At 35.9% G+C, this 10,094-nt stretch overlaps 1 pseudogene; it reads right to left on the reverse strand.

Moving 5' to 3' along the window:
- Positions 1-7,368: 7,368 nt before the first annotated feature.
- LOC102728038 (large ribosomal subunit protein uL18 pseudogene) lies at positions 7,369-8,425 on the reverse strand (annotated as a pseudogene).
- Between the last annotated feature and the right edge of the window lie 1,669 nt (positions 8,426-10,094).

Consider the following 10,094-nt stretch of genomic DNA (forward strand, 5'->3'; position numbering starts at 1 on the left):
ATTGCAAATGTCCTAATCTTCAGCTAGTACTTTTAAAAAACACTAACTTTTGATTGTGTCTGAGATCCCTTGTTAGACCATAAGCCCAGAGGCAGGCCTTTTTTGTAAGTGGCCAGAAAGATAGAAACCATACAGGCTCTCTTCATTTTTCTGACAGTATGATAATTCACACTTCAGGATCTGAAAGTACCAGTAACTGACACTTGCAGCTTATTATTGTGGGTTTTTTCTTTCAAAGCAGTTTTTCTTTTAGAAGAACTACCTTCTCTCTGATCCATGAGATTTGAGTTGACAGGAGACCCACATCTAACTCCAAGGGTGAAATGTCATGGGCTTCAGTGACTCAACAGATCTCACCCCCTTGGCCAAAGAGATTTTTTTAGAGATGGGCAAATAATCTAATAAAAACTAAGGTGGTATGTTCTGGGGCTTTTGCTAAAATAGAGGCTCTTTCTCTGGTGTGCAGGAGTTCCTGAAAGGCACCTTCTTTCTCCTCTTGGATGTGAGATTGATCTGAAACACAGTAACCATTTTGCTACCAGGAAGGGACATCATTGGCCTACAAAGGGTTCCCTATAAAGCAGAGAAAAGCACCCTAGTGAGACAAACACAACTGCATCCTTGGTGACTAATTTGAGCCACTGGATGAAGACTCATCTCAGGTATAGTTCCAGATTATGCTTTTATAAGAACAAGTAAATTCTCTTACAACAAAGATGAATTTTATTTTGGTTTATTTTATTTGGTTTATGTTTTGCAACTAAGAGATTTCTAACTGACACAATGTCTTCTGTTTTGCCACAGCATCTTTAAATGATTTGGAGGTAAACCTCAAGTTCCATTAGGGCAAGGATTCTTGTCTGTTTTGTTCACTGCTAACTTGTATTGCCTTGAATACTGCCTGTAATATTAGGTGCTCAGCAAATATTTGTTGATGGGATGTACAAATTTAGTTCAACCTTTAAGAAAATCAGTGTTATTAATAAACACATGCCTAATGAAAGAACCTAAGTGCATATTCCTACAGGACACACATAAAATTAGAAACACCTAAAAATGTGTAAATATGTCTTTTTTAGAAAAAACTAAAATTATTAATGAGTTTCAGTCAGCAGTGTGCTGGAATTGGCTTGTACTGCAAGAGAATGGATTGTGTCCATCTCTTTCCAACTCTACATCTGCTGATTTCACATTGGTAGCTTGAAATTGGTCACGGGGGGAGTATTCATACACAGTAATCAGCAAACACTAGAAACCAGGCATTTTATTCACCCCCAGAAAGCCAATTTACCATTATTTCCCCCAGAACAAACTTTTAGTGACATGAGCATCTTCTTGTAGAAAAATAAATGTTTTAAATTTTAGAGTTGGAAGGAAACTTTGAAGTTTTCTACTTGCATATCCTACGTTTACAGAGGAGGAATCTGAGTCCCAGGCTAAGTCACTGAGGCCATAACACACCTGGACACTTTGTGTAGGTAAATCGGGTGATACCCCTTTTATGGGAGTTTTACCCATATTTAATATTTTTGTGTTTTCTTTCCAGAGGTAAAGAGAGGCAAACATCAAGCCAAAAATATTTGCAGTTTATGTAGTCATTATACTTTTATTTGGCATGTTTGATCAGTGATGACTTTGTACTAGTCAACACGATCTACCAAATGACATGATTTCTAGTATTATTAAACTTTTTCCCTAAGTCAGATAGTACAGTTAAGACCTTTGCTATTGAGATTGGGTCTTTGAAAAAAAAATAAGCTAGTGAAAATATAAGCCCCAAATTAGAAAAACCTGTCAGTGCAGGTCTGATTCTGTTGATTACGACTGGGATCATGGTGGGGTGAACACAGAAGAGCAGTAAGAGACTTGAGGTCTGATTCAGAGCCCAGTTGGTATTATGTCCAGCTTTTGTTCAAACACCCAATGTTTTGAACAGTGTCTGTTTTTTTTTCTTTTATAAATGTCTGCTGTAAAAATGTGCTTAATGAGAAACAAATAAGTACATTGGTTAGAGAGAATTAAAATAGACTACTTAAAATCACCCAAGTTGGTCCAGAAAGTATTCTACAGATAACTAGCTTCAGAATCAAAAAGCCCAGGTGCCTGGGTGGCTTAGTTGGTTAAGAGTCTGCCTTCAGCCCAGGTCATGATCCTGGAGTCCTGGGATCGAACCCCATGTTGGGCTCTCTGCTCAGCAGGGAGTCTGCTTCTCCTTCTGCCTCTCCCCCTGTTCCTTCTCTTTCTCTCTCTCTCAAATAAATAAAATCTTTTTTAAAAATCCCAATTTAACCATTTTATATTTATGTAATTAGAGAAAACTGCCTTACCTCCCTAGACATTTATTTTCTTATTTTAAAATTAGCAAAGTTGAATAACATTTTGAAAATCCCTTTGTATTTTAACATTTATTGGTTCTAACTGTGCTACCCTTCCACAGAAAATCTAGTACATACACTGTAATGAGGACTAAAGGTGAGTCTGTTGAAGGAGAGCGGATGTAGGACAGATAACCCATTATATAATTTCCAGGTAGAGTCTTTTAGAAATTGACCACTTAAGAAGATGTACTTAGAAAAGCAATATTGTCATTAGTATTAACATAATTGTTCACAACGCAGAGTACTAACCACTATACAATCAGGGCGCGCCACCGGAAGCCGCCCAACATAATTGTTCAAATGGCTTTTTAACAACCCCCCTCATTGCTATATATTAACTCTAAATAGATATAAGAGATATTAATTTCTGTTATATAAATCACTTTTCATTAATTTATTCAACAATTATTTATTAGATGCTGAATAATCTCTGTCTTCAGATATTTGAATCTAGGAGGAGGAGCTCACTATTCAAGACATTCTAAGACAGTAGTGAATTAATATAAAATAAATTAGTTCAGTGAAAGAGTAGAGTTCAACAAGACTAGTGTATTTAGTGAAGTGTTCATGGAGAGGGTGGTTTTCATACTCAATCTTAGAGAGTATGTATGACATAGTTAAGTGGGGAGAGTACATAGGATACTCCCTGGGAGCTGAGAGCAGGAAGAGAGTACATATCTTCTCTGGGAAAGTGAGCCTATCAATCTGAATACAATAGAAGCTTCCTTTGGGAAAATAGAATGACACAGGATGGAAAAAGTATATGAAACCCAGTTCTGTAGACTGGCTGGATATATCAACCTAAAGAGTTGGATGACCTCTGTAAGTGTTATATTTTCTACTGTAATGCACAGGCTTGACACATTTTCTTTGATAGGAAGCTTTCCAAGTGTTTGTACAAAGTTTCAGTATTATTTTAAATCTTTACTGCTTTGCCTTAGCCTAAAAAGAAAGTTTAGAAATCTCGACATTGTGCCCTTTTTGTAGAGAGGAAATAAGGCTGAAATGTTAACACAACTGGCTGAATACAATCCATTAAGCACAAAACCCTAATGAATAGTATGTAGCATTTTTGTTACACAGAAATCTGCTCAGCTATTGTCAGTGGAAATCTTTTGGACTGATTTAGGCCAGCCATCTAAGTGGTATAAGGACAGAGAAGTATTGAATGAACAAAAGGCCAAGCTAAGAAAACAGCAGAGATTTTTTTTTTTAACTCCAACTGTAGGAAACCATTTGTGGAATTAAAACAAATTGGAACTCTAGAAATATGTAATAGTTATTTTACAAGTAGGGATACTAAAGCAAAATGCTTACAAAACAGGTGAAATTACCTTAAAAAGTTGAAATTAATGACAAAAGCAATAATAATGTAGATAGCAGGCACTCTGTCTCTTCCCAAATTCCTGGGCTGGAAGTGGGTTTCCCCTGGTCTTTATGGTAGTTAACTAGGTACATGCTTTATAGTGTAAAACTTATATGTTATTTATTTCTTGCAATCAGAGAAGGTGGTAAGCATCATGATTCCCATTTTGTAAATGAGAAAACTTAAACCAGTCAGAAAGTGGTGGTAGAGACAAGACTTGTTTTTTTTAAATTTTTTTATTGTTATGTTAATCACCATACATTACATCATTAGTTTTAGATGTAGTGTTCCATGATTCATTGTTTGTGCATAACACCCAGTGCTCCATGCAGAATGTGCTCTCTTTAATACCCATCACCAGGCTAACACATCCTCCCACCCCCCTCCCCTCTAGAACCCTCAGTTTTTTTTTAGAGTCCGTCTCTCATGGTTCGTAGAGGCAAGACTTAAAATAAGCTTTGGGGAAGGGTTGAAATACGGAATATAGAATATTGCTGTTTCCCTCTCATTTCATAAGCTTTTATGGGCTATTCCATACTGTGAAGGTTTACCTGTAACACATTTACTGTAACACTGTTAAGAGGAGCTAGTGAGGTTGAATTTGATTTTCTCGGATAGTGTGGTTTTAAACTTTCTAATGCCAAACTATTTCAAAGCCTTTTTAGATAAAGATAGTGTAGAAACAGGTTTTTTTCTTTTCCTGTTTTTCTTTTTTTGTAAAAAAAAACTTTCTCCAAACAATAAAGAAAAAAATGAATGAAAAACTCATCAATGAAATAAGGAGACTGATAACAATCCTCAACCCTACATTTTGAAGGATCACCAAATGCTCAGAAATCTGAAATGAAGGGGGTTCTGATACCCTACATCCTTCAAAGCTCATTAAAGAACTGATTTTTCCAAAAGCCCACTGTGAATGTGATTGTCAAGGGAGCAAAAGAGTGAAATAAGGAGGGAAATAGTGGTCACTTGAGGCTAAGAGCAGGCCACTTACAAACTCCTGAATGTTGAAAAGGAAGGGGAAATGTTTCCAATGTTACCAATGACAAAAGAGAATTCAGAAAGCTTTACTTGATATGAACATTTTACTGAGTGAGAAACTGTTGGTGAACAGGGAGACTTCAAAACCTAAAGTTGTTAGTAGTTACAGCTCAGTTTATAAAGCAAGAATGAGTAAGTACATTGTTTTTTATTTTCAGTAATTTGTTACTGGAAACTCACTTTCCTCTCCTCTCCTGCATGAGCTTACTGGTTTGCAGCTAATTAGCTAGGAAGCTCTAAGGTCATGCTGACATGAAGAAGGCTTAAGCTTTATTTAAGGTCAGAGGCAGCATTTCAGGGAAATCAATACAATTTGACATTTTGGTTATGTGACTAGGAGTGTTTGGTCTAGGGGTACATTCAAGTTGTCTCCACTTTAGTTTTTATTTAACACCAATAAAAAAAAAGGTGACAGACTTGGCAAAATGTTTTGGAGGTATGTAATCCAAGCAAACCTGTTTGACGTTACTTTCTTCCTCACTGCCCTCTCCTCTGTTCCGGCCTTTGGTTTCCCACCTTTGGTTTAGTAAATAATTTACCCAATACATGAATAACAAATAGTTTAAAAAATGAACCAACATGGGATCTATCACAAAGGCTTAAAAAAGGAAAAGAGTAAAGCCAAAAACAAATGAAGAAAATACCACACAAAAGGAATTAACCAAGGAAACAGAAGAAGAGTTCAAACTGCTTTCTATTCTTTCAGAAACATTTCTTTCCCTCTTGCTCTTTCTCTCTCTCCCTCTCTGGATCCACAAAGTTACAAAGGCTTAAAGAGATACTAAAAGACAAGAGAACTAAATGAAGTGGCAGGACTCAGGTAATAAAGGGAAGCAAAATATAAAAGCATTGTAAAGATAAAAGCAATATAAGAAGAAACAAAAACAATAAAAAACTGAAATATGGAGGAATAGTGAATAAGCCTAATGAAATAATGTACAATAAAGTGAAAAAGAAAAAAAACTACAAAAATAATTAATAATATAATTTGACTATATCTTAAGTGATGCTCCTGAAGAATTGTCCCATCCAAAATGCCAGTAGCACCCACTCTGAGAAGCACTAGAGGTGGACTTCCTAGAGAAGCACTTCCAGTGGACATGTGTCTTCTCATCCTCATCATTGCTACTTACCCCCCTCTGCCAAATTTAAAATGTAAAAGGAGAGAGTCAAAGGTGCATCTATCTGATGACCTCTATTTTCTTTGTGGATTTGGATGTGATGTCTACTGAGACTGTGTGTGGAATAGGAGGTTTGAAAATAGTGCAAAAGGCTTAATGTAATGGTTTTGGAGAAGGAGAAATACGTATTTATTTAAGGTTGAGGACTATGAGTTAATTTGTAGTGACTGCAAATTCTTACTCTTGGGTCTTAATCTCTTGGGGGGAGGAGTGGAGTAGTTGAAGGTTAAATTAATCTGGGGTCGAAATTTTATGTGACACATGGGAAAGAAGGACAAAAGAGAAGGGAGTTGAAGGTATTTTAAGAGATTCATTGAGGTGGTTGACCCTGAAGTCCAGATTGGATAGAGGGGAAATTAAAGACAAAAAGATTTAGAGAAAAGGGAATGGCAGAGAAGTCAGTTGTTGAATCACTAATCTATTGTCCAATGAATTAAAATTTTTAGTAGCATTTTTGATACTGTGGATTTTCACTGTGATATTGATTGGTCCCTCCTTATTGAAGGAAACTCTTTATATGATCACTCAGCAAGTACTTAGCATTGAAAAGCATGGGGCTAGGCCCTTCCTCATTGTATGTCTTCAATGAGGAAGCACCCAAACGACTTTATTTCCAAACCTGATCCCTCTTTTTGTGATCTTTATCCCATGATCATATTCTCCCATGCGTGCTTACTTCTTCCTTTTTTTTTTATCATGAAATCTTTTACGCACAGAAACATGCTCAAGTCCTTGTATTCCTAATCTTCTATCACCCTTTAATGCCATCTATTTTTTAAATTATAACCTCTTTTCTTTTCCCAAGTTCATCAACAACTTCTTGAGAAGGTCTAACATGGACCTCAAGGCCTAGCTGAGTTATAACTGCCTCTCTAAATGTTTCTCTGATCATTACTTGGAATTGTTTGCACCATCTAGACAATTACCTTTTAGATAAGAGTTACTGAGTGATTGTTTTTGAATTTAGTGAAGTAAAATATATGCCCTGCCTCACCTGATAGGAAAATAATTTACTATAATACAAAGTTAGAATAAAGCAATAACAGGAGTATAAATATCAGGAAGGAATAATTAGTTCTGACAAGGGTAATCCAGGAAGGCTCTCTGTAAGGAGATGAATTTAAACTGTATCTGGAGGGTGAATAAAATGTTGATGACAGACAGTGGGGAGAAGAGGAAAGTAAGACGGCTTGAACAAAGATATTAAAATCTGAGATCCTACCTAATTTTGTATATTTAAAGATAAAATATTTAAATACATTTTCACAGTATTATATGGTCTATAATATTTTTAAATACTTCAATATATAATATATAGATTTAGTTTTAATTTACACACTGTTGGCCAGTTAATGTTTAAAGTATTCTTTTTTTTTCATTGCTTGCTGAACAAATTTTTATTATTGTCTTTATCTGAAAAAGCTTCATAGAAAATTGTGGTTTGGTTTATTACCTCTCAGCAGCCTGCTCCTGAGTTCTAAGGAAGCTTGCCTTCTTCTGAGCTATCTGATCTTTCTCCTGGGCAAGAGACATTTTGGCATGGTTCCACCTCTTCTTTTTAACTTCTTTCTTAGGCTTCTTCTCATAGACTGGGTTCTTTGGTATAGCAGCGTGAGCCTTATACATTTCCTCCATCATGCCTGGAGTTATATTGTTCTTTATGTATTGAGAGAATTGTTTCTTATAAGCACCCTCATCTTCTTCATTTAGGTAATACATGTAATCAACTTTCTGACCCATGATGTGCTTCTGATGTTCTTCTGTATTGAATTTCTTGCTTTCTGAATCATAACCAGGGAATTGTTTGATACTGCGAGGGAGAGACAAGCTTCCATCCACAGCTCCTTTGAGGGCCCCCCAAATTTTATTTCCAGTAGTAGTTCTGGCAAACCCAGCATCCAAATAGCAGGTGAAGGCACCAGGTTGACCATCAGTGCTGTCCACATTGTATTCATCTCTAAGTCACCTCCACTTGGCCTTCATACATCTTGTCCATGCCAAACCTACTGAGAAGCCTGCAGGCCAGCAACAGAGCAATACAATATGCTGCAGCATAATTTTTCAGGCCAACCTTCACACCATACTTTGGGAGTTCACGAGCATGAGCTGCACAAACTATCATTTATCTCCTCTATGGGCATAAGCAATCGGACAAATGGTGACACGAAGCATCATCCTGTATTTAGGTGTATTATACTTATTTTATCCTGAATTACCAAGCGTTTCCAAGCATAGTGATCAGTTTATCCTCTTGTCATCTTCTAAATGTCATTTGGTATCTCTTGAAACAAGCCTTATTCTTGACAACTTTAACAAATCCCATCCTGCAGAACAGAGACCAGTGTCCTCAGCTAGCCACAGACCAGCAGGCCCAGCAACACTCTTGGGGTGGGGGGGGTTGTTAATGTTTGAAGTATTCTAACAAGAATATTCCCTATGGGGGTGGTTGGTTAACATGTGAAAAAAAAAAACCCACAATATTACACAGACAGTGACTAAAGTTGCTTCATCTATTCTTGTCTCTCTGTCTCTCAAATAAAGCAGTATATTTTATTAGGTGAACACTATTCATTTGACCAACAAAAAATCAAATATGTGAATTGGGTAGAACCTCTGTACAAGCTTTTATACCTATACTTATATATTATATAAGGATCTAGTGAATCCAGTGCCTCAAGTTCTCAGAATGGCTCTGTATGGTTAGAATTCTTGAGCCAGTCCTGGACTGGAGACAGGAGATTGCCAAGAACTTTTTGTGCCTGACTCAAAATAAAAGACTAGCTGTATATTTCTTCTATAATATTGTAATACTTGCCTGAAGTGATCTTTTCATAGAAGAGGAACTACATTGAAGCATATAAAATAGACTGTATGACTGTTTTGTGCTTGTTGGCTAATAAATGTGTGAGTGGTGGAATTCCATATTACATTTATTCTTATTGTAACATACTCCGTGGTAGCAAGTTTATAAAGAGTAATTACACATCTCTCTTTAAATACAGGAGGTTACCAGTGTTTACCAAAAATAATCCAACAGTTATGAACAACCAAACTTAGGTAAAGCAGTTTATAATGATAATTGTTAAGAAAATAAGTGGTCTGTTATTAAGATCAGGCTTCTCGTTACTGTTTAGGAAGATGATAAATCCATGACCCTTTAGCATACATAAGAAAAATAATTTTTTAGCAGACTTTTCAAAATATTACTAATTTAGAATTTCTGACTGAGCCTGTTAACTTTAATTTATTCATTCAACTTGATTTATTGGATCCTACTTCTGTGCTACCCCCTTTCTAGGGGTCAGGGATAAAGTGGAGAATAAGACAGACAAGGTCCTTGCTTTTATGCACTTAACGTTCTGTGCATGACATTCAGTGTTCAAGAATTCTAAATAAGATTTCCAATTGTTCTCTTGGTTTTCCATGAGGTTATTGAGAAATGAAACAAAATTCAGTTTTGGTATCTATATTTCTTTTTCTTTAAAAATTTAGTGCATTACCAAAACACATTCACCAAAGCAACTTTTTTTTTTTTTTTTTTTTTTGGTTAAGAAACTGATTATTCTTATCAAACAAATAGAGACTTACCTTCTTCTTTGTGTAAATTATATATTTTCAACACGTGCAGGACAGTGTTTATGGAAAGCTTTTTTCCAAATAGGTACAACCTCTGTTGCCAGAATAATTGCAGTCTCAGTAATTATAAATTAAACAATAATAGTAACATGTACAACACACTTGTATATGCAATGCACTTTCCTAAGAAAAGGGAGGATTCAAAAGTAGTGAAAGAAAATTTCCTATTCTACAGTCACTTGTACTTAAGGTGGGTTGGTGGTTCTCTTCAGGATCAGGTCTACCAGCTCACCAAGCTTTTGATCCCTTCATCAACAACATCTTAAAATTTAGCCCTTATATGTTTACAACACTGCCTTTCTAAAGTCATGTCACCTGGATCATAAGATCTGCAAAGATCTTCTTCCTTCCAGTAGATTGCTTTTTCCTTTTGTTGATAGTTTCCTTTGCTGTGCAGAAGCATTTTATTTTGGTGTAGTCCCAATGGTTTATTTATTTATTTTTTTTGTTAGGTCTTCTCAGGCAAGGGAAACAATCTAGAAAAATGTTGTT

Source organism: Leptonychotes weddellii, chromosome 2, assembly GCF_054177405.1.
Source record: "Leptonychotes weddellii isolate Sample4059 chromosome 2, ASM5417740v2, whole genome shotgun sequence".
NCBI lineage: Eukaryota > Metazoa > Chordata > Mammalia > Carnivora > Phocidae > Leptonychotes > Leptonychotes weddellii.